A 24,761-nucleotide genomic window follows, 5' to 3' on the forward strand; every position below is an offset into this window, starting at 1 on the left:
AGCCAGCACTCCTGCCACCACCTTTTGTCACTACTGTGTCATCTCAGCCAGTACTCCTGCCACCACCCTGTGTCACTGCTGTGTCACCACAGCCAGGACTTCCTGTCACCACCCTGTGTCACTGCTGTGTCATCTCAGCCAGCACTCCTGCCACCACCCCATGTCACTCCTTTGTCACCAGGACACATCTGCTGGCCAAGGGACACGCCTGGTGACAGCAGCAGCTGCTGGCAGTGCTCCTCAGGGCCAAGGGGCTGGCACAGCCGCTGATGATCACAATTCCCTCCCATCCAGCTTTATTCCCACGGCAGCCAAACCCTGCCAAGGTGCCAGGACCGACAGGGCAGCACAAACAGAGCCGTGTCCCCTCGGGAGGGACATTGGCCAAACGCCCACAGGACTCACCCCAAGTTTGGTGGGAGCAAAAGCCAAAGCAGTTCAAGAGGCTGCTGACCTGCAGCTCCTTCCATGAGACAGCAGCTGGTCCCAAATATCCCAAATATCCACAAAGAGCTGTGGCTGTCATTGGAAAGACACGGCCCAAATAATATGAACAAATTAAGGAAAACTCGTTACAGAGCAGACTAAAACCCACTAAAAACCTCCCCAGTGCCTTTGGAAAAGCATTTACACATTAGCAAGTCATGAACAACTGTTCAATACATCCCAGCTCCCCTCCCAAGCTCTCCTCAGGGAAGTTCCACCTGGAGCAGCCCTGCTGGAGGATCTGCAGAGCCCAGGAGGAGCAGATCCACTGTTGCTGTGGCTGTTCCTGTGAGAACGTGTGCAGCTCCTGTGTGTGTAACACATCCCTGCTGGACACAGGACTCAGAGCCATCCCAGAGCCTGCACCAGGATCCCTGAGTCCAACCAGCAGGGCCAGGGATGGGCTCTGGCAGAGCCTGGATCCTTCCCTGTGCCCCTCTGCTTAAGGGAGCTGGGAATTCAACACCCAGCACATGGATGGAAGCAGAGAACTGTCCTTGGAGTCATGGAATATCCTGAGCTGGAGGGGATCCACAGGGATCACCTGCAGAGACCCCCGAGATCCCTTCCCTGGGAGCGCTGTCCAAACGCTCCTGAAGCTCTGGCACCCTCAGGGCCAGCACCATGCCCTGCTCAGTGCCCAGCACCCTCTGGGGAACAACCTGTTCCTGAGATCCCACCTGATCTTCCTGCCAGGGGCTCCTCCTGCTCTGTGCCTGCTGCTCCAGGGGAGCCAGGAGAAGGGATGCACAGAGGCTGCAGTGCCCATTAACCAGGGAGAAGGGATGCACAGAGGCTGCAGTGCCCATTAACCAGGGAGAAGGGATGCACAGAGCTGCAGTGCCCATTAACCAGGGAGAAGGGATGCACAGAGGCTGCAGTGCCCCTTCCCCAGGGAGAAGGGATGCACAGAGGCTGCAGTGCCCCTTCCCTGGGCAGAAGGGATGCACAGAGGCTGCAGTGCCCCTTCCCTGGGCAGAAGGGATGCACAGAGGCTGCAGTGCCCCTTCCCTGGGCAGAAGGGATGCACAGAGGCTGCAGTGCCCCTTCCCAGGGAAGGGATGCACAGAGGCTGGAATGCCCATTCCCCAGGGAGAAGGGATGCACAGAGGCTGCAGTGCCCATTAACCAGGGATGCACAGAGGCTGCAGTGCCCATTACCCAGGGAGAAGGGATGCACAGAGGCTGCAGTGCCCCTTACCCAGGGAGAAGGGATGCACAGAGGCTGCAGTGCCCCTTCCCTGGGCAGAAGGGATGCACAGAGGCAGCAGTGCCCCTTCCCAGGGTGGGCAGAAGGGATGCACAGAGGCTGGAATGCCCCTTCCCCAGGGAGAAGGGATGCACAGAGGCTGGAATGCCCATTCCCCAGGGAGAAGGGATGCACAGAGGCTGGAGTGCCCATTCCCCAGGGAGAAGGGATGCACAGGGGCTGCAGTGCCCCTTCCCCAGGGAGAAGGGATGCACAGGGGCTGCAGTGCCCATTAACCAGGGAGAAGGGATGCACAGAGACTGCAGTGCCCCTGCCCTTAACCAGGAGAAGGGATGCACAGAGACTGCAGTGCCCCTGCCCTGAGGAGAAGGGATGCACAGGGGCTGCAGTGCCCCTTCTCCAGGGAGAAGGGATGCACAGGGGCTGCAGTGCCCATTAACCAGGGAGAAGGGATGCACAGAGGCTGCAGTGCCCCTTCCCGGAGGCAAATCCATATCCACCATTGCTCTGAGCCAACTACAAGGTAAAGGTTCATTGTCTGCAAAAGGAACTGGAAAAGAATGAGGACAATCAGGAATTCCTCAATAAAAACAATCAAAAGTTCCATTTAACCCTTAAACATGAGCTTCACAAGAGGAACAGAATTCCTGCCTTTCCCATACATCTCATGGCACATCCCAGGAGGCAGCAGTGGGATGGGAGCATTTGGAAAAGGACAGGCACATACAAAACCCAACTATTTTTAACAAAATTTCAAGTCTTCCCACTGCCTCAGTTACTTTATCATGGTTGATCAGAACTATCAGCCCAGATGAGCTAAATTCAACCTTTTATATAAGTTAGAACTTCCCTCAAGATTTCACTGATAAAGGAAGCGTTTGAGCTGTTGGAATTAAGGAAAAGCAGCATTTCCCAGGGTACCTGCACTGCTGACAGGAGAATGGAACAACCACAAACTATTCCCTAATCAATGTCCACTCACATGAATTTTGGGATTTATTGAGCCTCTTCCCACCTGCTTCAAGAGCAGCCACAACAAAATCCCAGGATCCCTGAGGTTGAGAAAGCCCTCCCAGCCCATCCAGTCCAAACTGTGCCCAATCCCCATCTTGTCCCCAGCCCAGAGCCCTGAGTGCCACCTCTAGGGATGGGCACTCCAAAGCTCCTTGGGCAGCCTCTTCCATGGCTAAATACACTCAAAGGAAAAAAATTATCCCAGCCTAAAACAGTTGGACTTTTCAGCTTCTTCTCTCCAGCAGAAGTGAGTGATGCAAAGACTGGGAAAAATGGTCCAGAGGTTCTCCCATTTTCTGGGGTTTGATACCATCAACACCTGCATCGATTTGCTGAACTTGACACCTGCAGCTCTTCCCTAAGCCTCCTTGTCTCTGCCAGGAATTCAGGGACTAAAGGGTGGAAGAGCTGTAAAACCACACAGGCACCGCCGCAATGCTCAGTCAGAACGGCCAAGTGACCACAAACACCAACTGACCAGGATGGTCACTCCAGATAGTCCTGGTTAGTTCTAACCCACAAACTCCTGCAGCCCATCCCTGACTCCACACAGCCCAGGGGTCACTGGGATGGGCTCTGGTCTCTGCTGCTTCCTCATCTCCAGTAAATAAATAAATAAATACATACATACATAAAGATCCTTCCACCAACTCTTCTGAACCTCAACCATAATTCAGGAATTGAAATATTCCCAGAGGCACTGGTTCTAACAGTAAATAAACAACAGCTGAGACAAACTGCTGGACAGAGTCCAGAGAGCACAGAGCTGCTCCAGGGCTGGAGCCAGGCTGGGAGAGCTGGGGGTGCTCACCTGCACAAGAGAAGGCTCCAGAGCCCCTTCCACAGCCTCAAGGGGCTCCAGGAGAGCGGCAGAGGGACTGGGGACAAGGCCTGGAGGGACAAGACAAGGGGGTGCCCACGGGCAGGGACACCTCCCACTGGCCCAGGTGCTCCAGCCCCAGTGTCCAGCCTGGCCCTGGGCACTGCCAGGGATGCAGGGGCAGCCCCAGCTGCTCTGGCAATCCCAGCCCAGCCAGGAATTCCTCCCCAGTATCCCACCTTACCCTGCCCTCTGGCAGTTTCCTGGAGTTCCGGTTCCATCCCCGTGGAGGAGCAGCCAGCCCACCCCTCTCTGCCCGAATGCTGCCAGCTGCTCCCAGCCCCAGCTCATCCCTAAATCCACTCCTGACAAACATCATTTCAACTCTTCCTTCATCACCTCAGGGTCAGAGCAACAGCAAATTTCTTTTCCTCTGCATGTGGACATTTGGAAAACGATATGCAAATCATGAGATCCCTGGAATGATCCTGGTAACTGGAGAAGCCACCAAGACCAGTTACTATTTTAAACTCTTGGCCAAGCTCTGGGAATCTTCCACAGGAGCTGATCCAGCACACAACCAGCACCTAGTGCTGCCAGAGCCTGCTCCAAATCTTTTCAAATCGCCATGGAGCTGTGCCAGGGCAGGGATAGCATGGCCATCAGGAAGGGCTCTATTCCAGAGGGTGCTGGGCACTGCCCAGGCTCCCCAGGGAACGGGCACAGCCCCAGAGCTCCAGGAGCGTTTGCACAGCGCTGCCAGGGATGCACAGGCTGGGATTGCTGGGGTGTCTGTGCAGGGCCAGGAGCTGGATCTGTGACCCCTGTGGGTCCCCTCCTGCTCTGAAGACTCCCTGATTCTGTGATTCCAGGTACACCACAGGATGCACGTGCAGCTGCTGTGGCTTTCCAGTCAGACACCTAAACCACAGCAGGTCCCTCCCCAAGGTCAGGCAGCCCTGGATGAGGAAACACAGCCCAGGACTTCCCTGTGCAGTTACTGATGGCAATGAACTGCCCACACCTGCAAGCAGAGGCACTGCTGTTGCTGTTATTGTTATGGTTATCCCAGCCCAGGGCTCCCTGGGAAGAAGCTGGAGCCTGCAGTGCATCACCTGCAGGGAGATGGAGGGTGCCCAGGTGTCCCACCGCTGCCTGGTGACCCCCAGGGCAGGGCCAGGGTCACTCGCAGCCCTTTCTCACCTCCTGCCACACAGCTCTGCCTCCCTGCCCAGCTGGAAGCCAGCCCTGATCCATTCCCAGACCTGTCAAGCACTCCCAGGAAAGCAGGCGAGGAGCGGTGCCAGGCTCATACATAACACCCCACTGCCACCTCACAACAATTTACACTCGCCAGTATTTTTATCCCCAAGAAACTGGATCGTTTGGGTTATCAACATTTTTCGACTGCACGATTTCACTTCCCTAAAAAGGACCCAAATTTCCTTGAGAGAGAAGCAAACACTGTCCAGAATTCAGAGCACCCTGTAAATGTCTCAGGTCAGCCCTGATGGCGGCTGCAGGCACATCTGGGAGTCCTCCTCCTGTGAGTGCTGAACAAGGGAGACAAGAAGTCACCATCCTGCAGGAATTCAGCAGGAATTTCCCCATGGAAAGGGGGTCAGGCCTTGGCAAGGGTTGCCCAGGGAGCTTTGGAGTCCCCATCCCTGGAGGTGTCCAAGGGATTCCTGGAGGTGGCACTCAGGGCTCTGGGCTGGGGACAAGGTGGGCATTGGGCACAGCTGGGACTCAGTGATCCCAAAGGGCTTTTCCAGCCTCAGTATTTCTGGGATTCTGGAATTCAGTCTGCCAGGGGAAGAGAATCATGAGCTACTCAGTTATTTCAGAGCTCTCTCAACCTCCTTAGGCTCCCACCTCAGACTCCTGAGCAACACACTCTGTCTCTGCTTCCAAGATGGAACAATTCCCATATTCATCTTTAACACAGCAAAGACTGAATCCAAGACCTTTGTGGATTTCTCTTCAGAGCAATGGTGGAGGCACCAAGGATGGTGAGAAACTCCAAAGGAGGAAAGGAAATGCTTCCTATACAAATCCTGCAGCTCGAGGCCAGGCTGGATGGGGCTGGGAGCAGCCTGGGACAGTGGAAGGTGTCCCTGCCATGGCAGGGGTGGCACTGGAGGGGCTCTGAGGTCCTTTCCCACCCACAGCAGTCTGGGATTCCACAATTCCATGAACCCAGCCCCTCTGTTCTCAAATTACACCATGCCAGAGCCCATCCCGCGCCAGCCATGAGGAACAGCCAAGGGACAGGACCTGTGGAAGGTTCTCCCCCAGGGACAGCTCTGCAGCTCTGGGACCCCTCCCAAGTGGCAGCACAAAATTAAAACAGCTCCTTTGACATCAGGATTTTACATAACTCCATCCTCATTCAGCACCTTTCCCTTTGCTCCCTGCCTCTCTCATTTGCTCAATTCTTTTTGGAATCCCTGACTAAAGGCAAAGCAGGACACACCAGAGGCCTGGAGGCAGTGATCCCAACTCACTGGGGGTTCATCATTGCTACACATCCCCAAAAGAGGCATTTCAGCTCCCTGAGACATTCCCTGCCCCAAGCTGCTTATTGAAAACCACTTGCATACACTTAAAATTCACAGATAAAATTTCAACCAAAATATTTCACCACTTTGCCAAGAATCTCCTTTTGTTTTCCCCTTGGTAGCTATGAAGATGAATTTCTTCATTATTCCTTAATATCTGACAAATTAAAGAGATCTCTGCATTTGCATTACAAAATCCTGGCACCGTTAAGGTTGGAAAAGCCCTCCAAAGCCATCCAGTCCAGGGATGGGGACTCCAAAGCTCCCTGGACAGCTGTGCCAGGGCTGCACAGCCCTTTCCATGGGGGAATTTCCCCAAAATCCCCCCTGAGGCCGTTCCCTGTGCTCCTGTCCCTGTGCCCTGGAGCACAGCTCCCCCGGCTGTCCCCTCCTGGCAGGCCCTTCCCAGCTCCCTCAGCCCCTCCTGGTTCTCCAGCCCCTTCCCAGCTCCCCCAGCCTCCTGGTTCTCCAGCCCCTTCCCAGCTCCATTCCAGGGCTCTCGCCTCCTGGCAGGAGGGGCCCGGAGCTGCCCCCAGGATTCCAGGGGTCCCTGGGCAGGGCCAGCACAGGGGACAGTCCCTGCCCTGGGGCCGTGCCCATCGGCCTCCTGCCCCCCTGGCCTCGTGTCCAGCCGCTGGCACAGCACCCCCAGGGCCTTTCCCAGCTTTCCAGTCCCCCTGTCCCAACCTGGAACGCTCCAGGGGCTTGGGCTGACCCCAGAGCAGCACCTGCAACTGGCCTGGCTGTCCCTCACCCTGCTGGCCTCAGCCCATGGATCCAGCCTGTCCCCATCCCTCTGCAAGCTCCCACCCAGCTCAGCACCACCCGAGGTTCCCCAGCCACCAGCACAAAACCACAGGCACAGTGGGATGCTGCTCTGCATGGAAAGGGGCTGTGCTGGGCTTTTTCCTTAACAAAAAACTGCCCCTGGCAATAAACCCTTGAAGGCCTCTGTGCTGGACAAATCTACACCCGAAATAAAGAGCTCCTTCTAATCCTTCCCGGCCTCTGAAGCTCCCAAAGACAGAGATGATATCAGGAGTACTTTGTTTTGATCATCAACCTTATCCTCACCCAGTATCTCGTTAAGCAGACTCCTAATTGCTGCCCTACCCCATGCTAAAGACAGAATTTGCACAGCTTCTTGATTTAAATGTTACTTTTTAAATTAACTGCTCCACACCCAGACACGAAGAAACCGAAACCGCAGCACTTCAAAAGCTGCAGGAAAAAGCTGCAGAAAAGGATCCCAAACGCTCTGGGAACAGAACAGCACAAAAAAGGCCTTTTTTACCAGCTCAGTTGGCGCACATGGAGCTCAATACATCCCTAAAATTCACCTCTGTGGGCTGCTGGGCTCACATCAGCTCTAAGGGCAGAGGAATCTCCCAGTTTGTGACCTGTATTTCAGCAATAATTCAGCAGGATTGGTATTTCCAGCCACTCCTCTGTGCTGACCCCACGGAAGCAACACCAGTCCCAAGGAACCCTGGGGGGACTCGGGGCTTCCCATTAAATATTAACCTTTGAGTGTGAGATTTGCAGCTGCATTTGAATATTAAACCAGCAAAACAAAGTCCTGGGGTGCTTGAAGCGCTGATTTCCATCCCTTGCAGGACTCCAGGCTCCTCCCTCTTGGCCTGCCTGCATCACTTTGATGCCGCTCAGGGCCGGTTACTCTGTCTGCTCTGAGCAACAAGTGACATTTTCTCCCGGGTCACCACAGCTCAGCCCCACAGAAATGCCTGTCCATGACCAGACTGGGATCTCCGAGCAGGGTGTTGGTTTGTACTGGGATGCACAAGCAGCGTTTCACAGAAATCCCACTTTGTCCTTCCGCGGACCTTGGATGTTTTCATCTTTGCTGCCCACACAGACTAAGGCGATGGTACTAAAAGACACCTCTTTGTACTCAGACTGAGGGCCAGCATTTGCAAACTGAGATTTCCTGCTGCACCCCACGGGGAGATCAAGGGCTGCCCGTTCCACAGACGCCTATTTGATCAACACACGGCCTCAAGTGAGCCAGTGAAACAACTGCTGTGCTCCTTCCCTGGTCCTTCATCCCAGTTCAAAGCTCCCAAGGTGAGTTTGAGGCTGTACCTCACCAGAACAGCCCAGCCAGTCACACACTGCAGCTCCTACCAGAATATTCCAATGTCCCTCCACACAATGGACCCAGATCCAAGGCCCCAGCAAAGCAGAGCCTTCAAACAGGACATTAAATAAATGCATTTTCATTTCCTCAAGCTTTCAGGGCATTACAGACACAGGCCATGCAAAGTTTAAAAAGTTAAAATTCAGAAGGAGCTCAGAATGGCTGAGGTTGGAAAAGAGCATCAAGTCCCAGCTGTGGCCAACCCCTACCCTGTCCCCAGCCTGGAGCCCTGAGTGTCACCTCCAGGAATTCCTGGGACACCTCCAGGGATGCGCACTCCAAAGCTCCCTGGGCAGCCCCTGCCAAGGCCTGACCCCCTTTCCATGGGGAAATTCCTCCCTCTTCACCCAATTCCTCAGAACTGGGTAAAACATCTTTCCCAGAACAAGGCACCACCAGGCTGTTCTCCCTGCATGGCACCACTTAACCTCTTTTTATGAGCCAGGCTTCATCCATCATAAAACATCCTGAAAGGAAAACAATCCCTGGGAACTCTCAGACCCACCCTTCGGAGTTCCGTGGGTTTTACCTGGACAAAGAAACATCAAAGCTCAACCAGCTCTGGGAATCCCAAACCAGCAGGATACACTCCTGATCTGAGGCTGCGGCTGCTGGGTATTAAACCTGCACTGCTGGGAAAAAATGGGTTTCCTTTGCCATGCAGTATTAGTAGAAAAAAAATAACCAGCTGGATCATACCCCAAAACTGGCTTCCAACATTGCTGCAGGATTGTCTGAGCAGGGAGGGAGGGCAGGGAAGTGAGGAAGGATGGAGCAGCAGGAAGGGGACAGCATTCCAGCTGAAATGTCCATCCAACTCGGGCTTGGAGCACTAATCCAAGCAGTCACTCACACTGTGACTGAATTCCCTCAATCATAACCAAAACCACTCATAAAACCCATGGAATCTGTAGGGTGAGCATTTCAAAAGACTGAAAAGGATGACATTTGTTTTTCCAAGCTTAATAAAGAATCCTAGAGATTGGATCAACATTGGGAAAGTAACTGAACATCCACCTTGCACAAGTGATCATCAATAGTTCTCTTGGAATGGTTTGGGTGGGGCCTGGAGTCCCCTGGGATAGTGAAGGTGTCCCTGCCCTTGGGAGGGGCTTTAAGGCCCCAAACCATCCTGGGATCCCGTGATTCCCCCCAGGACTCCGAACGGGCCAACCCACAGGAATTGCAGTGATTTCCTCAGCAGGAATTGCCCCTGAAGCATCAAAACCTAAACCCAGCAGGGCACTGCTCCTTTCAGCAGGGCCCTGGAGATCCTCCTGCTTCCCCCAGCACTGGCCCTGCTGGTTGGCTGGTGGTGATCCCACCTGCTTTTCCCAAAATGACACATTCCTGAGCAGGGCACTGTCCACAGCTCCAAACAAACTGGGATTACACAACAGGATTTTCCCCACGTGGCCAAAGTCTCCTGTGCCCACCCGGTGATCCCGTCTCACTTCACTGCTCCTCGGAAAACTCCAGCACAGATCCAAACCCCAAGGATACATTCAATACTTCTCCTTGCTTTCCTCTTCTAAAACTAAAAATAACTCAACAGTTTTGTTCTTGGGAACCGCACTGCTTCATTTCAGCATTTGCTTCCAGGTATTTGAGAAAACAGCACAAAGAAGCTCTAAGAACCCCAGGATTCCTGAGGCTGGAAAAGCCCTCCCAGCCCATCCAGTCCCAGCTGTGCCCAGTGCCCACCTTGTCCCAGAGCCCTGAGTGCCACCTCCAGGAATTCCTGGGACACATCCAGAGATGGGACTCCAAAGCTCCTTGGGCAGCCCCTGCCAAGGCCTGACCCCCTTTCCATGGGGAAATTGCTGTTGATGCCCAAAATTCAGCTGTCAAAAATGAAGTGGCCATTTTTTTCCTGCAAGACACAACATTCCTCAGCAGAGCTGCTGCTGGAAATGGAGGGCAAAGCAGGAGCAGGGAGGCCATGGACACACTGGACCCCCACACTAACATCACTGCCCTGCACCAGATATTTCATGTGTCAGAACAAAGGTGATAGAAGGGAAGGAAAAACAGAAGGCCTGAAATTGCCTCTTTTGCAAGAGGAAGTTACAGTGTAACAGCCATGAAATCGGGTGTGCAGTCATGGCTGGCACCAATCCCAAACCCCCCACCAACATCTGGCACCCTAAAGCCCCTTATAGCTTTTGGAAACTCCTGGGATGCCTCACCCTTGAGTTTCCAGAGCCCTCAGTCACACACAGCAGTCTGGGACCAACCATAATTAAACAAACTTTCTCTAAAGCAGAAAGAACAAACTCAGTAAAATACTGATAAACTTCTTCTGAGCTTTGGGTCCTCCCCATGCCAGGCACTGAAGCAGGTGGGGAAACCCCATCCTCTGCCTGAAGGACTTCCGAGCCCCTGCCGTGCCACCCCTGCCATGGCAGGGACACCTCCCACTGGCCCAGGTGCTCCAGCCCCAGTGTCCAGCCCGGCCTTGGGCACTGCCAGGGATGCAGGGGCAGCCCCAGCTGCTCTGGGCACCCTGTGCCAGGGCCTGCCCACCCTGCCAGGCAGGAATTGTTTCCTAATATCCAATCTAAACCAATCCATGCCTGCCCTCTGGCAGTGGGAAGCCATTCCCTGTGTCCTGGCACTCCAGTGCTGATTCAGGGTCCCTCTCTGGCTCTCTTGGATCCCTTCAGATCCTCGAAGGCGCTGTAAGGTTTCCACATGACCTTCCCCTCCCCAGGCTGAACATTCCCAACTCTCCCAGGCTGTCTCTGTATGAACGTGCTGGGCTCCTCTGGACCTGCTCCAGCAGCTCCACATCCTCCTGATGCCAGGAGCAGCAGAGCTGTGCCCCATGCTCCTCACAGAACCGAAAACCAGCTGTGCTGGGCATGTGCACAACAACAACTTTGATTTGGTTCAGTGCTTTGGCCCTAGAGAGATCTCTACGGTTCTGAATCCCTCCCTGCTTCCAGCAGCAAACTCATCCACCCGCTGTGGAAGAGGAAGAAGGTTCCCCAGGCAGAGCTCAGGGTTTGGACATGGCAAAACATCAGCATCTCACAGTCACAGAATCGTTGAGGTTGGAAAAGCTGCTGGGGAGCACCCAGCCCAATCTCCTCAGGCTGCCTGACCCAGGTGAGGAGGTCCCTGTCCCTGTCCCAGCCCTGCAGGTGTCCCCTGTCCAGGCTGGGTCTCACCCGAGGTGCAGCTATTTATGCTGAGGATGACTGATGCCAGTCAGTCACACAGATTCCCTGGGCAGGAGAGGAAGGAGCGCTTCTCCAGCACAACTCAGCTATTTCAGACCCCTGCACAGACAGGGAATGAGCACCTGGCTCCCCCACTCACTAAAAAAGGAACCCTGAACCACTGAACCTCAGAAAGAGGGATTTACATCACAGAGGTGTGAACTTAGGGAGAGGTTCCAGCCCCTGGAAAGCCAAGGCAAAGTATGAAACACATTGTTGGGGATAGGGAAATACTTAGAAAGTCATGGAAGAACAATTAGGATATACCATGGACAATACAACATTAAATAATGACACAGTAAATCAGGGAATTATAGAATGGTTTGGGTTGGAAGGGACTTTAAAGACCACCTCATTCCAACCATGGCAGGGAACAAGGACTAGGAGAATGCAGAAGAAGTAAATAACAATTGAGCACAAAGAAAAACAATCTTCCAGCTGAAAAATAAAAAGGAAACAAGCTGCAGAGCTAAGCTGAAAAAACATCCTTTGGTGTTTTCCAATTTGCTAAATGGTGCAGACCGAGCACCTGCTCAGCAGGAATGGGGTGTCTGGCTCCAGGCTCTCAGGATAACCTGGATATTCCATTCCCTGGGCTGAGCTTGACTTAACCTAACACAGAACCATGGCTGCTGTCAACACCAGTGCATCCCCACTGCTACAACCCCGTCACATTGCAGCCCCATATTCCAACTGCCTGGCAGAACTTCCAGCAGTGGGACTCATGTTCAGTGAAAGAGAAGTGCAGAGTCATGGGATGGGTTTGGGTGGGAAGGGACCCCAAAGCCCCTGCAGTGCCACCCCTGCCATGGCAGGGACACCTCCCACTGTCCCAGGTGCTCCAGCCCCAGTGTCCAGCCTGGCCCTGGGCACTGCCAGGGATGCAGGGGCAGCCCCAGCTGCTCTGGCAATCCCAGCCCAGCCAGGAATTCCTCATTGCCAAGATGCCATCCATGCCTGCCCTCTGGCACTGGGAGCCATTCCCTGGGTGCTGTCCCTGCAGGCCTTGGCCCCAGTCCCTCTGCAGCTCTCCTGGGGCCCCTTCAGGCCCTGCCAGGGGCTCTGAGCTCTCCCTGGTTCCTTCTCTTGTCCAGGCTGAACATTCCCATCTCTCCCAGCCTGGCTGCAGAGCAGAGGGGCTCCAGCACCACCATGGCCTGTCTGGGTTCACTCCAGCAGCTCCAGTCCCTCTGCTGTCAGGAGCTGCAGGCTCTCAGAGGCAGCAGCAGAAGTTCCCAGGAAGGGGAGGTGTCTGAGTCCTGCTCCCTGTGAACCCAGCACCGGCACAGCCACACCAGGAACACGTTGCACCACGATGCTGCCGGCGCCATCCAACCACGCCCTGGTTAAATCCCAGGACAGCCCTGGCCCTGTCACTGTGCTCCTTCCTGGGTCCCAGGTGCCCGTGCTGTCCCTGGTGCCAGCGCTGCCGTGCCGCTCCAGCTGCGGAGCTCCCGGTGCTGGCCCCGTGCCCACGGCTGTGCCGCTGCCATCCCGCACGGACGCGGTGCCAGCACAGGGCAGCCTGGCCTTCTGCCCGCTCCTGGCACGGGGCAACCCTGCCCTTCGTCCTCTGCCTCGGGGACACGGGGACGGTTTGCAACCTGTGAGCTCACAGGCTCAATTATCCTTCTCAAAGAAAAGAAATCCATCTTAACATAAAAGAATTCAATTAAACGGCGTCCCGGGGGATCTGCCGAGGGAAGAGAACACAAATAAACAGCTAAGGAAACACAACCTTCTCATCCCAGCCTGCTGCACAGCCGAGCAAGGAGCTGGAACGAGCTGCAGGCTGTGCAGGGCTACGGGAACGGAAGGAAAGGAAGAGACTGCCACACGGAAGAAAACCCCAAATGTCACAGCAGAGCCAGCAGTGTGCTCTCTGAGGTGTGACAGAACTCAGTCCTCACAAGGAATCAAAGGCAAAACTGAAACTGAAGCAGCTTCTTGTGTTCTATTTCCTTCTTCCTTCCTGTGGCTGCAGCAGCCAGACCATCCCCACTCCTGCAGGTTTGTGCCTCTCCCAGTGCCAGGCTCTGCTCTGCTGCCACTGTTCCAAAAGCTGCCCAGGGAAATCAGAATCAAAGTGACTCCGGAGTCATCAGTGTCACTCCAGGCCACAGAGCTCTGAGCAGCAGCAAACTGCAGGACTGAAATCCCATTGCAAGCCCAGAGCCCAGGGTCCCAGCACAGGCACCAGGGGCACTGCCAGGCCCACACAAACCCTGGACTGAGCAGTCCAGATGTATGGGAAGTTTTCCTGCGCAAAGTTCCACCTGGCTCCAGCTCAGGCCCAGCTCCCTTCAGCAGCTTCACAGGTGACCTGGATGCAGCTTGAGGGGACACCAGGGAAGTGCACATATGGTACAAAACTGGGAGGAGCTGCTGCCTCGCCTAAGGCAGAGAGGCCCTGCAGAGACCTGGACAAATCCGAGGGCTGGCAATCCCCAGCAGTGTGAGGTTTAACACAGGCAGGTGCTGGATTCTGCAGCTGGGCCAGGGCAGCCCTGGATGCACCCACCCACAGGCTGGGATGGGGAGGCTGGAGAGCAGCTCTGGGAAGGGACCTGGTCCTGGTGGATGGCAAGGGGGACCTGAGTCAGCTGTGCCCTGGTGCCAGGAGGGACATCCCTGTCTCGGGGGGCATCAGGGACACCAGCAAGGGAGGGGATTGTCCTGCTCTGCACTGGGGAGGCCTTACCTCCACTCCTGGGATTGGGCACCTCAATACACAAAACAACTAAAGCTCCTGGGGAGCATCCAAAGGAGGGACATGGGAATGGGGAAGGGTCTGGAGAGGCCACATGAGGAGCAGCTGAGGGCACTTGGAATGTCCAGCTGGAGGAGACCAAGCTCAGACCTCCCTAGGGGCTGCAGCCTCATCCCGAGGGGCAGCTCCGGTCTCTGCTTCCTGTGAGCAGGGACAGGACCCAGGGAATGGCTGGAGCTGTGCCAGGGAGGGTCAGGCTGGAAAGCAGGAAAGGTTCTGCCCCAGAGGGTGCTGGGCACTGCCCAGGCTCCCTGGGGAATGGGCATGGCCCTGAGGCTGCCAGAGCTCCCCTCCTAGGGATGCAATCCCCTCCCTGGGATCATTGGGGTGTCTGTGCAGGGCCAGGAGCTGGATCTGTGATCCCTGTGCTCCCTTCCAGCTCAGCAGATTCTGTGCAAAGCTGTGCCAGAGAAGCTTTTCACTCTGCCCCGGGCAGGGAAGAGCTCTGAGCTCTGCCTGCCCCCAGTGACTCCCTGCCCTTTGCCATTTCACCAGAAGGTTTTCTCCTCATGCCTTCCAGCTTCCCCTCCTGCCCAGATGATCCCGGTGTCCTCAGGCACCCCAGGCTGACTCCAGGAGAAGGAATGGGGTGTGTGGGTACCGTGACACCGGGGACAGCCACCCCCAGAGCTCCCGGCTCTTAGGTAACAGGGGGACACAGCAAAGAGAGACTGAGAAGGACGAGGAGGAGCAATCCCAGCCCAGCAGCTGCAGAGCTGCCAGCTCAGGCAGAGGAGCTGCACTTCCTCCTGACAGCACCTCACCCTCGCTGTGGTGACAGCCCCCGGTCACGGCTCCGTGCCACGTGGGGTTTGGTTTAAAGGCGCCCCTGACAAAAATGACAATTTTGGTCAGGCTTCAGGCCCTGCAGACGTTTATTACTGTCACTCTTGAGGTGCCTCTGCTCCATCTGGGACTAACAGGCACTAACAAACACAAAGATGGAACTTCCCACTTCCACACCTCATCCAACAGTAATATGTGTGGCACTCACATTCCACCTAAATCTGAGCCTTTTTTGTCTGATATTTTCAAGCTTGGCTGCAAAAACTTCATTTCCTGAGATAACTGATATTTATTTGCCCAAGTTTCCCTCCAAACCAGAGTGAAGGTGCAGGTAAAAATAGTCCAGGCAGTGATAATAATGTCAATATTGGTTATTGCAGTGCTGGCAGCTGGGTAGGATCAAAACAAGGAGCAGGGAAGTCCATCAGGACTGAGGGGAGGAGGGTGGGAAGAACAGGGAGCAGAGAGGGAAAAAGAAAAGCTCAAGTAAAGAAACACAGCAGCAGCCAGGAAAGACAACACACTCCTGCTTCCAATAATATTGAATCAAAGGAGACACTTAAGAGCCTTTGCTGCTACTCCTGGTCACACAGAGGCCACATTCCTTCCCTGAGCCTTCCATAAACCCCAACATCTGCGGATTTTCCATGAAAAGGAGGTAAAACCACTGCAGTCCGTAAATGCAACTGGGAGCAGGGCCGTGTTCCCGATAGATAGGGCCAGGAGTGAGGGACTGCTGCTCCCAGCAGAGGCTCCATGTCTGGCAACCCGGCCGGAGCACTGCCGTCACTCATTAACTCACTCTATTAACCCCTCAATTAGTTCTTCAGGAATTCTGCATCCAGCAAAACAAGACCTCCACAAACCCTCCTCGCTGTAAAGTTCTCTGAAGTTCTGACAACCTGGCACAGGCTCCCCAGGGAATGGGCATGGCCCTGGGGCTTCCAGAGCTCCAGGAGCACTGGGACAATGCTCCCAGGGATGCAAAGGGTGGGATTTGGGGGGTCCCAGGCAGGGCCAGGAGCTGGACTGGATGACCCATGTGGGTCCCTTCCAACTCAGGATACTCCTTGATCCTATGATTGAAGCACCCAGCTCCTCCTTTGCTCTCAGCTCACAGACCTCACCCGTTTCTCCCGCACCATTTGCACCCAAATTTCCCAGTTATTCTTGTTCTACTCCTGTTCCAAACCCAAGATTTACTCCAACAAGAGACTCTCCTATTTCCTGGCATTCCAGTTTGCCCATTTTTATGGCTGAGCTGCAGCTCCTACCCTCCAGGCACTCTGACTCGCAGCCCCTGTTAAACCATCCTGCTGGATGACATCCACAGTCATGATCCCGAGCACAGAACCCAGGGCTGCTCCACCTGCACCCCTGGCTGTCAGCAAGGAGAGCAGGAGAGCTCATCCCTCTGTTCCCAGCCCTGAGCTCGCCCCAGACTCTGCTGAGCAGGGACAGGACCCAGGGAACGGCTGGAGCTGTGCCAGGGCAGGGATAGCATGGCCATCAGGAAGGGCTCTATTCCAGAGGGTGCTGGGCACTGCCCAGGCTCCCCAGGGAACGGGCACAGCCCCAGAGCTCCAGGAGCGTTTGCACAGCGCTGCCAGGGATGCACAGGCTGAGATTGCTGGGGTGTCTGTGCAGGGCCAGGAGCTGGATCTGTGACCCCTGTGGGCCCTTCCCACTCAGGAGATTCCATGGTTCTGTGATGCTGGAATTCCTCTACACCACTGCTGCGCTCAGGGAAGAAAAGTTTTGGGTCCCCTTTGCCACCAGAAAACTCAGGGGAGACCTCAAACGAAGCATTCCCTACACAGAGCATGGAAAAGCACCACAGGAAAACACTGGGGTATCTCCCTACCAAAGAGGAGAGGAAGCACTAACAAACCAACACCCCCTTCTTGCTCAGGATCTCACTGTGGGGAACAGCAGGGATGGGATTCCCTCCAGCTGTCTCCCAGTCCAACCAGGGAAGTGTGATCAGGACCGGGGGATCCCACTCTGGAACACAGCTGGGCCCCCCAGCGCCCTGTTCCCCTGGGAAGCTCTGACAGCAGTGGCCTGGAGCTTCCCAAAAATCCTGTAAGCCCACAGAGCACTTTTCTCCTGGTAACAAACCCCCAAGCAGCAGCTCTCACACAGTGCTGCCTCGTCGTTATTATTTTTGACAGTTTCCAATTTGTGAAGTCAGAAATCCACCCTGTCCCTCCCACAGCACACGCAGAGCTCCTGGAACACCAGGCTGAGCAGGAGATGCTCCACAGCTCCTGCATCCCACAACAAACCTTCCCCCAGCATGAGGTTCTGCAGGAACCTTTCCTGCACCACCTGCCCGACAGGCACCTGCTGCTGCACCACCAATCTGTCCCCACTGCCAGCCAGGACCTCGTCCCACATCCTTGGATTTCAACGTTAATCCAAAAGAAGTACAAAAAGCACCAGGAATATCAGTGTACACACAGAGAACAAGCCTTGGTTTCAGGCCAGTTTGTTCCTACCCAGCCCTCATCACCTTCTGCCGAGCAAATGTCATCCAGGCCAGCCCAGGCCATGATGTGCTCCCACTGACAGCCCAAAATTTAAATTTGCTTCCCATGAGATCACCATTGGTTGCCATGGAAATCCCTATACTACCATCCACCAAGGGTGTTTTTTACCACTGAAGTATTTTGGCAGCATGTTCGCTTTTAAGTGTCAGAGTAATAAGAGAAAACATAAATGTTTCTTCTCTCATCAGGCTTTAAACAGAGCTTTATAACCCAAATCTGCTTCTAAGAGCTTGGTTCAAACCTGTGGGGCTGGGCAGGGCTGGAATCACCACCTTCTCCCTTCTGAGACACAAAATAAACAATGCAAACAACCTTTAAGTTTTTAAAACATTAATTTCCAAGCGGGGAATCAAGAGAGGAAAAACCTCTTAGGCCCCTCCAAGTTCTCTCAGTTTCTCTTTTTCACTTCCTAGTTTGGTTTTTTTTTAGCTGGTGCAAAACAAGGCCCTCAAATTCAGCAGGGCCCTCCCAGCCTCTGCCAGGAGCCGCTTTCCTGTCAGATCAATCTTGTGGTGATTCCAGGGGGCCTCCACTCCTACCCCGGTTTCTGGCCATTAATAAAACCAGCACGGTGACATTTACGGGCAAACTCTGCACCCTGAGGTGGGCAGGTCCCCAGGAGGGTGACACCCGTGGGAGGCTGATCCCCCTTCCTGTGACCCCCGGGAGGGACCTGACCCCTGGAAGGGTGACCTGACCCCGGGAAGGGACCAGACCCTCCGGAGAGGAACCCGGACCACTGATCCCTCTCCTCTCACCCCCGGGAGGGACCTGACCCCCGGAGGACAGGCCAGACTCTCGGGAAGGCAACCAGAACCCCCGCAAATGCGAGCAGACCCCCTGGGAAGGGGAGCAGAGCCCTGGGAGGGGGATCTGGCCCGCCAGAAGGGGACCAGACAGCCGAGAGGGACTTGACCCATAGGAGGGGAACCACACCCCAGGAAGGGGGACCCTCAGAAGGGTGATCTGACCCCCGGAAGGGACCTGACCTCCGGGACTGACCTGACTCCCAGGAGGGGGATGAGAACCTCGAGAGGGGGACCTGACCCTTGGGAAAGGGACCAGACCCCCAGGGGGGCGATGCGACCCTCGGGCAGGGGACCCCCGGAAGGTGGGCAGACCCTGGGGAGTGCACGCTGAGCCCTAAGAGGGGGATCTGAGTCGCAGGAAGGGTGACCTGACCCCTGACCTTGCCACCGCCACCCCTCCCGACAGCTCCGGCCACTCCCGGCCGGCCAGGTGAGCTCCAGGACCACCTGGAGGCCGCAGCCCCAGCCCCCCAGCCCCGCCAGCCCGCCCCGCACGCACCAAAACACGGCAAAAGGAAACTGTCACGCGCAGAGCAGGCGGATTTAACCCAGATCCGCACGGAACGAGGGCCGGGACCACGGCCCAGCCCCGGACAGCAGCTCGGCGGGGGAGGTTTTTAACCCCCCAAACGGTGCCGAACCCCAGGAGCGCGGGGGGCGGCTCCGGGAGGCCGGAGCGGAGGCGGGGGGGCGGCGGGGCCCAGTCCGCGGCGCCGGGCCCAGCCCCGACCCTGGCCCCGCGAGGGCGGCAGTGACAGCCGTGTCTCACCTGCGGGTGCCGGGCTGCCCTCGGGCGCTGCCGGGCCGGGCTGCGGGCCGGGCCCGCGGGCTGGGCCGGCCGGGGCTGCGCGGGCAGCGGCGGCGGAGCGGCGGCGGCGGCGGCTCCAAAATGGCGGCGGCGCCGCGGCTCCCTCAGGGCGGGGGAGAGGGGCGGGGCCGAGGGAGAGGGGGCGGGGTCTGAGTTGGGCGTGGTCGTTTGGGGGCGGTGCTGTCAGCGGTGGGCGTGGCTGAGGCGGGACCGCGGGGACACGGGGACAGGGATGGGGACGAGGACAGGGGGACGGGAATGAGCGCATGGAGATGGGGACACAAGGACGGGGACACGGAGATGGCGACACGGATATAAGGACACGGGGACGGGGGCAGGGATGGGCACGGGGATGGCGATATGAGGACACGGACACCGCAGGACGGGGATGGGGACTGTGGGACGGGGATCGCGACTCGGGACGGGAACAGTGGGACGGGACGGGGGGACAGGGACGGGAATGGGGACAGTGGGGCGGAATGGGGACGAGGACAGTGGGACAAGGATGGGGACACGCGGACGGGAATGGGGATGGGGAGACAGGGGCAGGGATGGGGTGGGGGACAGGTACGGGGACATGGGGAGTCAGGGACCGGAATGAGGATAAGGGGACGGAGACTCGGGGGCGGAGATGGAGACTCGGGGGCGGGGACTGGGGACAGGGAGATGGTGGGACGGGGATGTGACGGGGACAGAGACACAGGGACACTGGGATGGCGATGGGGACGCGGGGACAGGGGGTCGGGGATGGTGGAGACAGGGCGGGGACAGGGGAACGGTGGGGCGGTCCCAGCCCCGGGGACAGGGGCGAGGGGACAGTGAGAGCCCTCGGGACCCCGGGGTGGGCGAGCTGCGGCCCCCGGGGGTGGTCACGGCCTCGGGGGGAGCAGGAGGAGCGCGAGGACAGGACCCCGCGGCTGGGGGGACAGCGGGAGCCCCTCCTTGGCTTTCAGCTGGCCCCAGCATTACTGCAAGGGGGGACCCCAGAGATGGGGGTCAGGGGACTGGGGTGGGGACAGGGTCCACCGTGTGCAGGGATGTGGGGTGAGCACGGAGAAGGGAAGGGAAAAGGGAGCCAGAGGGAGCAGGGATCTCTGAGTCATGCTGGCAGCCTGGGCTCCTGGATCCGCTGTCGCCGTGCCCGGATTTGTCTTTGTCTCGTGGATAAACTGCTTTCCAAGTGCCAGCATCCTCCAGGAACCAGCAGGAAGCCATCCAATCCTTCATTCCAAAGTGAATTCTTGCCATGAGATTTACCACTAAGCTGCTCCGTGCTGCCCTCGCTGAGGCCTTGACCCTGCACAGATTCCTGCACGTGGTTAAAGTTTACAGGGAAAACGTGGCCTTTGCCATGGGAAAAGAGGGACGGTTTTGTACTGCCCTGCTCGCAGGGGGCACGGAATCACGGGATCCTGGAACGAACGGTCGGGGCTGGGAGGGAGCTTAAGGCTCATCCCATGCCACCCCCTGCCACAGGCTGGGTTTGGCCATGGGACTGCTGCCACAAAAATGCCACTAGAAGTGTCCCCCATGACTGAGTGGCTAAAACTCCTCGTTTATGGACGCTTTTCCAGTGTGAGGGCTGCAAGGGAAGGATTCCTAGAATTTATATGGCACTCAGTGTGGTAATTAGCACATTGGTGGCCATTAATGCAGGAAAAAATAGCACAACCTCAGGAGTTTCACTTCCCTGTTTCGTCTGTTGGAGGGAAATGGGCTTATAAAGCATTTTTGTGGCTTACTGTGGCTTCTGGGGACAGGACGAAACCATCCAAGCAAATTCCCAAACCTTCCAGCCACCCCCAGAGCCCATTCCCACCCCCAGGAGGGCTGGGGCTGTACAGCCTGACTCCTCCAGCTGATTTCTAGAGTTCCAACCTTGGAACAGCTTCCTTCGTCTCTGCTGCAGCCCTCTGGAACACGCTAAGATACAGCTGAACTCTGGGCTTGGCAGCAGCAGGGGCTGGAGCTGCCAGCTCCCCGCTCCCAGCAGGGACAGGGACAGACAGCCCAGGCCATGGTTCTGTGCCCTGGTGTGACACAGGGCACTGGATCCCACTGGGAACAACTGCTGGAATGTCCTCAGCGCCGACACGAGGGGCTGGGCCCAGGCGTGGCAGGCCAGGCTGGACACTGGGGCTGGGAGCAGCCTGGACTCACGGAGGTGTCCCTGTCCCTGGCAGGGCTGGCACTGGGGGACATTAGGGACCCCTTCAATCCAAACCACTGCAGGATTCCCTGCAGGTGCTCTGTGTGAGGGCAGCCCCTCAGCACAAGGAGCGCTCTGGCTGCAGAGCTCCCAGCTCTGGGGCAGGGAGCGGAGCTGAGCCTCAGCAGGATTCCCAGCGGGAGCGGGCACACGTTGGGTGGGAGGCTGCAGGCCCAGAATAGGCTGTGGATGATGAAGAATTCTGGGATCTATTCTTGGCTCAGGATTGAGGCGTGATCTGGTGGCTCCAGCAGGCATCAGAACAGGATCTCCCAGCGCCAGTTTGACATTAATCTGAGCGGCCCTGCAGGGAGGAGGGGACGAGATCTCCTCCCTTCTCCCGCAGCCACAGACTCTGCCGAGCACCCAGCGCTGCTCTGGGAGCTTTTCCAAACCCCGGCGTTTCTCTCCGGCTGCCTTTTGGGCCGAGTGACCGGGCCCGGTTCAAATCCCACAGCTCCGAGCGCCCGAGCACAAACAGCCCGAGGAGCACTCACATTCCTTGGCCTGCGGCACCCCGCACGTTGCCGGGGCTGCAGGGAATGTTCCTCGCGGCTCTGGGGAACACTATCCCGCCCGGCAGTGCGGGAGCGCAGGCGGCCAGGGCAGCGGCTCCTGCGGGGCCGGGGCGCGCGGTTAATTATAGCCGGCAGGGTTGGGCAATGTTGTGTTTGCCGGGTTGCCGGGGAGATGAGCGGCGGCCCCAGCGCCGCCCCGGCAGCTCCGCGCTCGGCACCAGCGCCGCGCTCGCAGGGCTGCACCGCCGACCTTCCCAAATATGGTCCAGCAGCAGCCGGAGCTCCCAGCTCAGCCCGGGCTCTGGGACCAGCCGGCCCCTGCCATCGGACCCTCGGCAGCCTCTCCTGAAAGCACCAAACCCAGCCCTGCGGGGAAATCCCGCTCCGCAGCCTCCCCTGGCCAGAACCAGCAGCCCTGGGCTGGGCACAGCCCGAGCCCCGCAGGGCTCCAGCCGGGAGCTACCGAGAGGAGCCGGCAAAGGAGTCCTGAGGTCTCGGGGGCTTCAACAACAGGAAACCAAAACTGCTTGGGGCAGGTCCTGAGGCCATGGAAACCTCCTGTGGAGCCCGGCTGGGAGAGCTGGGGGTGCTCACCTGGAGGGGAGAAGGCTCCAGGGAGAGCTCAGAGCCCCTGGCAGGGCCTGCAGGGGCTCCAGGAGAGCTGCAGAGGGACTGGGGCCAAGGCCTGCAGGGACAGCACCCAGGGAATGGCTCCCACTGCCAGAGGGCAGGCATGGATGGGATCTTGGCAATGAGGAATTCCTGGCTGGGCTGGGATTGCCAGAGCAGCTGGGGCTGCCCCTGCATCCCTGGCAGTGCCCAAGGCCAGGCTGGACACTGGGGCTGGAGCACCTGGGACAGTGGGAGGTGTCCCTGCCATGGCAGGGCTGGCACTGCAGGGGCTTTGGGGTCCCTTCCCACCCAAACCATTCCAGGATTCCCTGATTCTGTGATTCCAACATTTGTCTGTCCTGCCTTGTGGCTCTGGGAAATTCTCTGTGAAGGAATGGGGATGCTGGGTGTGACCTTCTGCCCCTGACAGTTCTCTGCTCAGGGACAGGGCTCTGCTCCCATTCTAATGGAAAGCCTCCAGCCCTCACTTTTATACTTCTCAGATGTTCTAAGCACTTTTATTGCCCTTTTTATTCACAGTTAATTTTCTTCTGCTTGGCCAGATGGGAATGCTCGTGGCTGTAGTGAAATCAGCCATGGGAGACCCCTGGGACAAGATTAAAACTGATTTTTATTGTGGGACAAAAAGTTACTGAGGAAAAAATGTCCAATATTTTTAATTCATATTTTCCTTATCTTTTCCTCCTGTCCCTTGTGTGGCACGAATCAGCTCCAAGTGCGGCAAGTGTAAATGCAGTGTTGCAGGCTTTATTACAAGCCTGTAATAAATAACAATCAGCATTAATTAGCAGTTCACGGGACAGGGCACTGTTTAAGTGCAGCTCCTCTGCTCCCTGTCCAGGGGAGTTTGACAGGGGTGGGGCAAGGACATTAAAGGGCTGCAACTGAACAAACTGCACGGGGGGGCCAAAGACGTGCCAAAAATAAACAACCAAACCCGCGGGGGTGATGCTGCTGTGGGAGCTCGGCAGCCTGGCCATGGGATTCCTGAGGAAAACAGCTCCTGCCAGGAGCTGCTGTGACACCACACACCTGGGGTGCCTGGGGGGACACTCGGGGTCCCCTGGACACGTCTGGGCACTCTGGAATCATGGAATGGTTTAGCTGGAAGGGACCTCAAAGCCCACCCAGTCCCGTGGGCAGGGACACTGTCCCAGGCTGCTCCAAGCGCTGTCCCACCTGGCCTCGGGCACTGCCAGGGTGGAATTGTTCCTTCTCACACTTTCTCTTTACACTGCTCCTACTCCTCCTCTGCTCCGGGCCCGACCCTGCCGATAAATAACCCCCCAAAGTGCCTGGGTGCTCCTCAGCAAACCTGCCGCAGATCCGTGATTTATCCCCGATATTGCCCATTTCCCAGATGTCCCCGAGCAGGCAGCAGCTCGTGCACTGCATTCACGTGCCTGGAATCCCACAAAGATCACGGTAACTAACAATGCCGGGTCAGCCTTTGCCCTCGGCCTTGGAACACCCCCGGGGCAGCTCCCGGCCCCGGGGCTCCCCGGTGCATCCTCATTCCCGGGGAAAACTGCTCCTAAAGGAATCGCTGTCATTTTCTCACCTTTGTAAACGTAACTGAGGCGTCAGGTAACTTCTACAATAGGAGTGGCTCAATAAAAGAACTCTCTCTCAAGTGAAAGTCAACTTTCAGCTGGCTCAGCTTAGGTCACACAACGAATTGTGCGTTAGGCAGGTGGAGAGTGCGAGTTACACCGGGGCGGGTCTGTGCAACTTCTCCTGTAACAGAGATGCCATTTTTTACCCCTTCGTGAGCCTGCTTTGTGGAAATCTCCTCCTCACGTCCGGCAGGGAATAAACAGCGTCTTTTCTAAACGGTGTTTGGAGCGCTCCTAAAACCGGCCCCGCGGGACGGGCCCGGGGGGAACGGGAACGGGGGCTCGGGGGGGGCACAGCCGGGCACCGGGGAGGCTCCGGCCGGCACACGCGGGGGTCCGACAGGCCCCGGCCGGCACAGGAAGGGGCCGGGCGCCGAGCGGCGAAGCTGCCGCGGGTTCAACAGACCCAAGCGCCGCGGAGCCCTCACGCCGCCGCCATGACACCCGCACAGCCCCGCCCGCTCCCGTCTCGGTGGTGCGGGCGGCGCGCTCGGGACCTCCCGGCCGCCAGGGGGCGCGGCGGGGCGAGGTCCTCCCGGCCGCCAGGGGGCGCGGCGCGGGGCGGGCCGCGCGCGGGCGGCGCCGCC

The 24,761-nt window shown here is 57.2% G+C and overlaps 1 protein-coding gene across 4 annotated transcripts in view; it reads right to left on the reverse strand.

The window, feature by feature from the left end:
• Positions 1 to 19,222, reverse strand: part of PPP6R2 (protein phosphatase 6 regulatory subunit 2) — a 64,134-nt gene extending 44,912 nt beyond the window's left edge. For all 4 annotated transcript variants that reach the window (XM_030959592.1, XM_030959590.1, XM_030959591.1 and 1 more), the window contains exon 1: positions 19,160 to 19,222. The gene's annotated coding sequence lies outside the window, so the exon portion shown is untranslated. The remainder of the gene's footprint in view (positions 1 to 19,159) is intronic.
• Positions 19,223 to 24,761: the final 5,539 nt, after the last annotated feature.

The sequence above is a fragment of the Camarhynchus parvulus genome, chromosome 1A, assembly GCF_901933205.1.
Source record: "Camarhynchus parvulus chromosome 1A, STF_HiC, whole genome shotgun sequence".
In the NCBI taxonomy this organism is placed as follows: domain Eukaryota; kingdom Metazoa; phylum Chordata; class Aves; order Passeriformes; family Thraupidae; genus Camarhynchus; species Camarhynchus parvulus.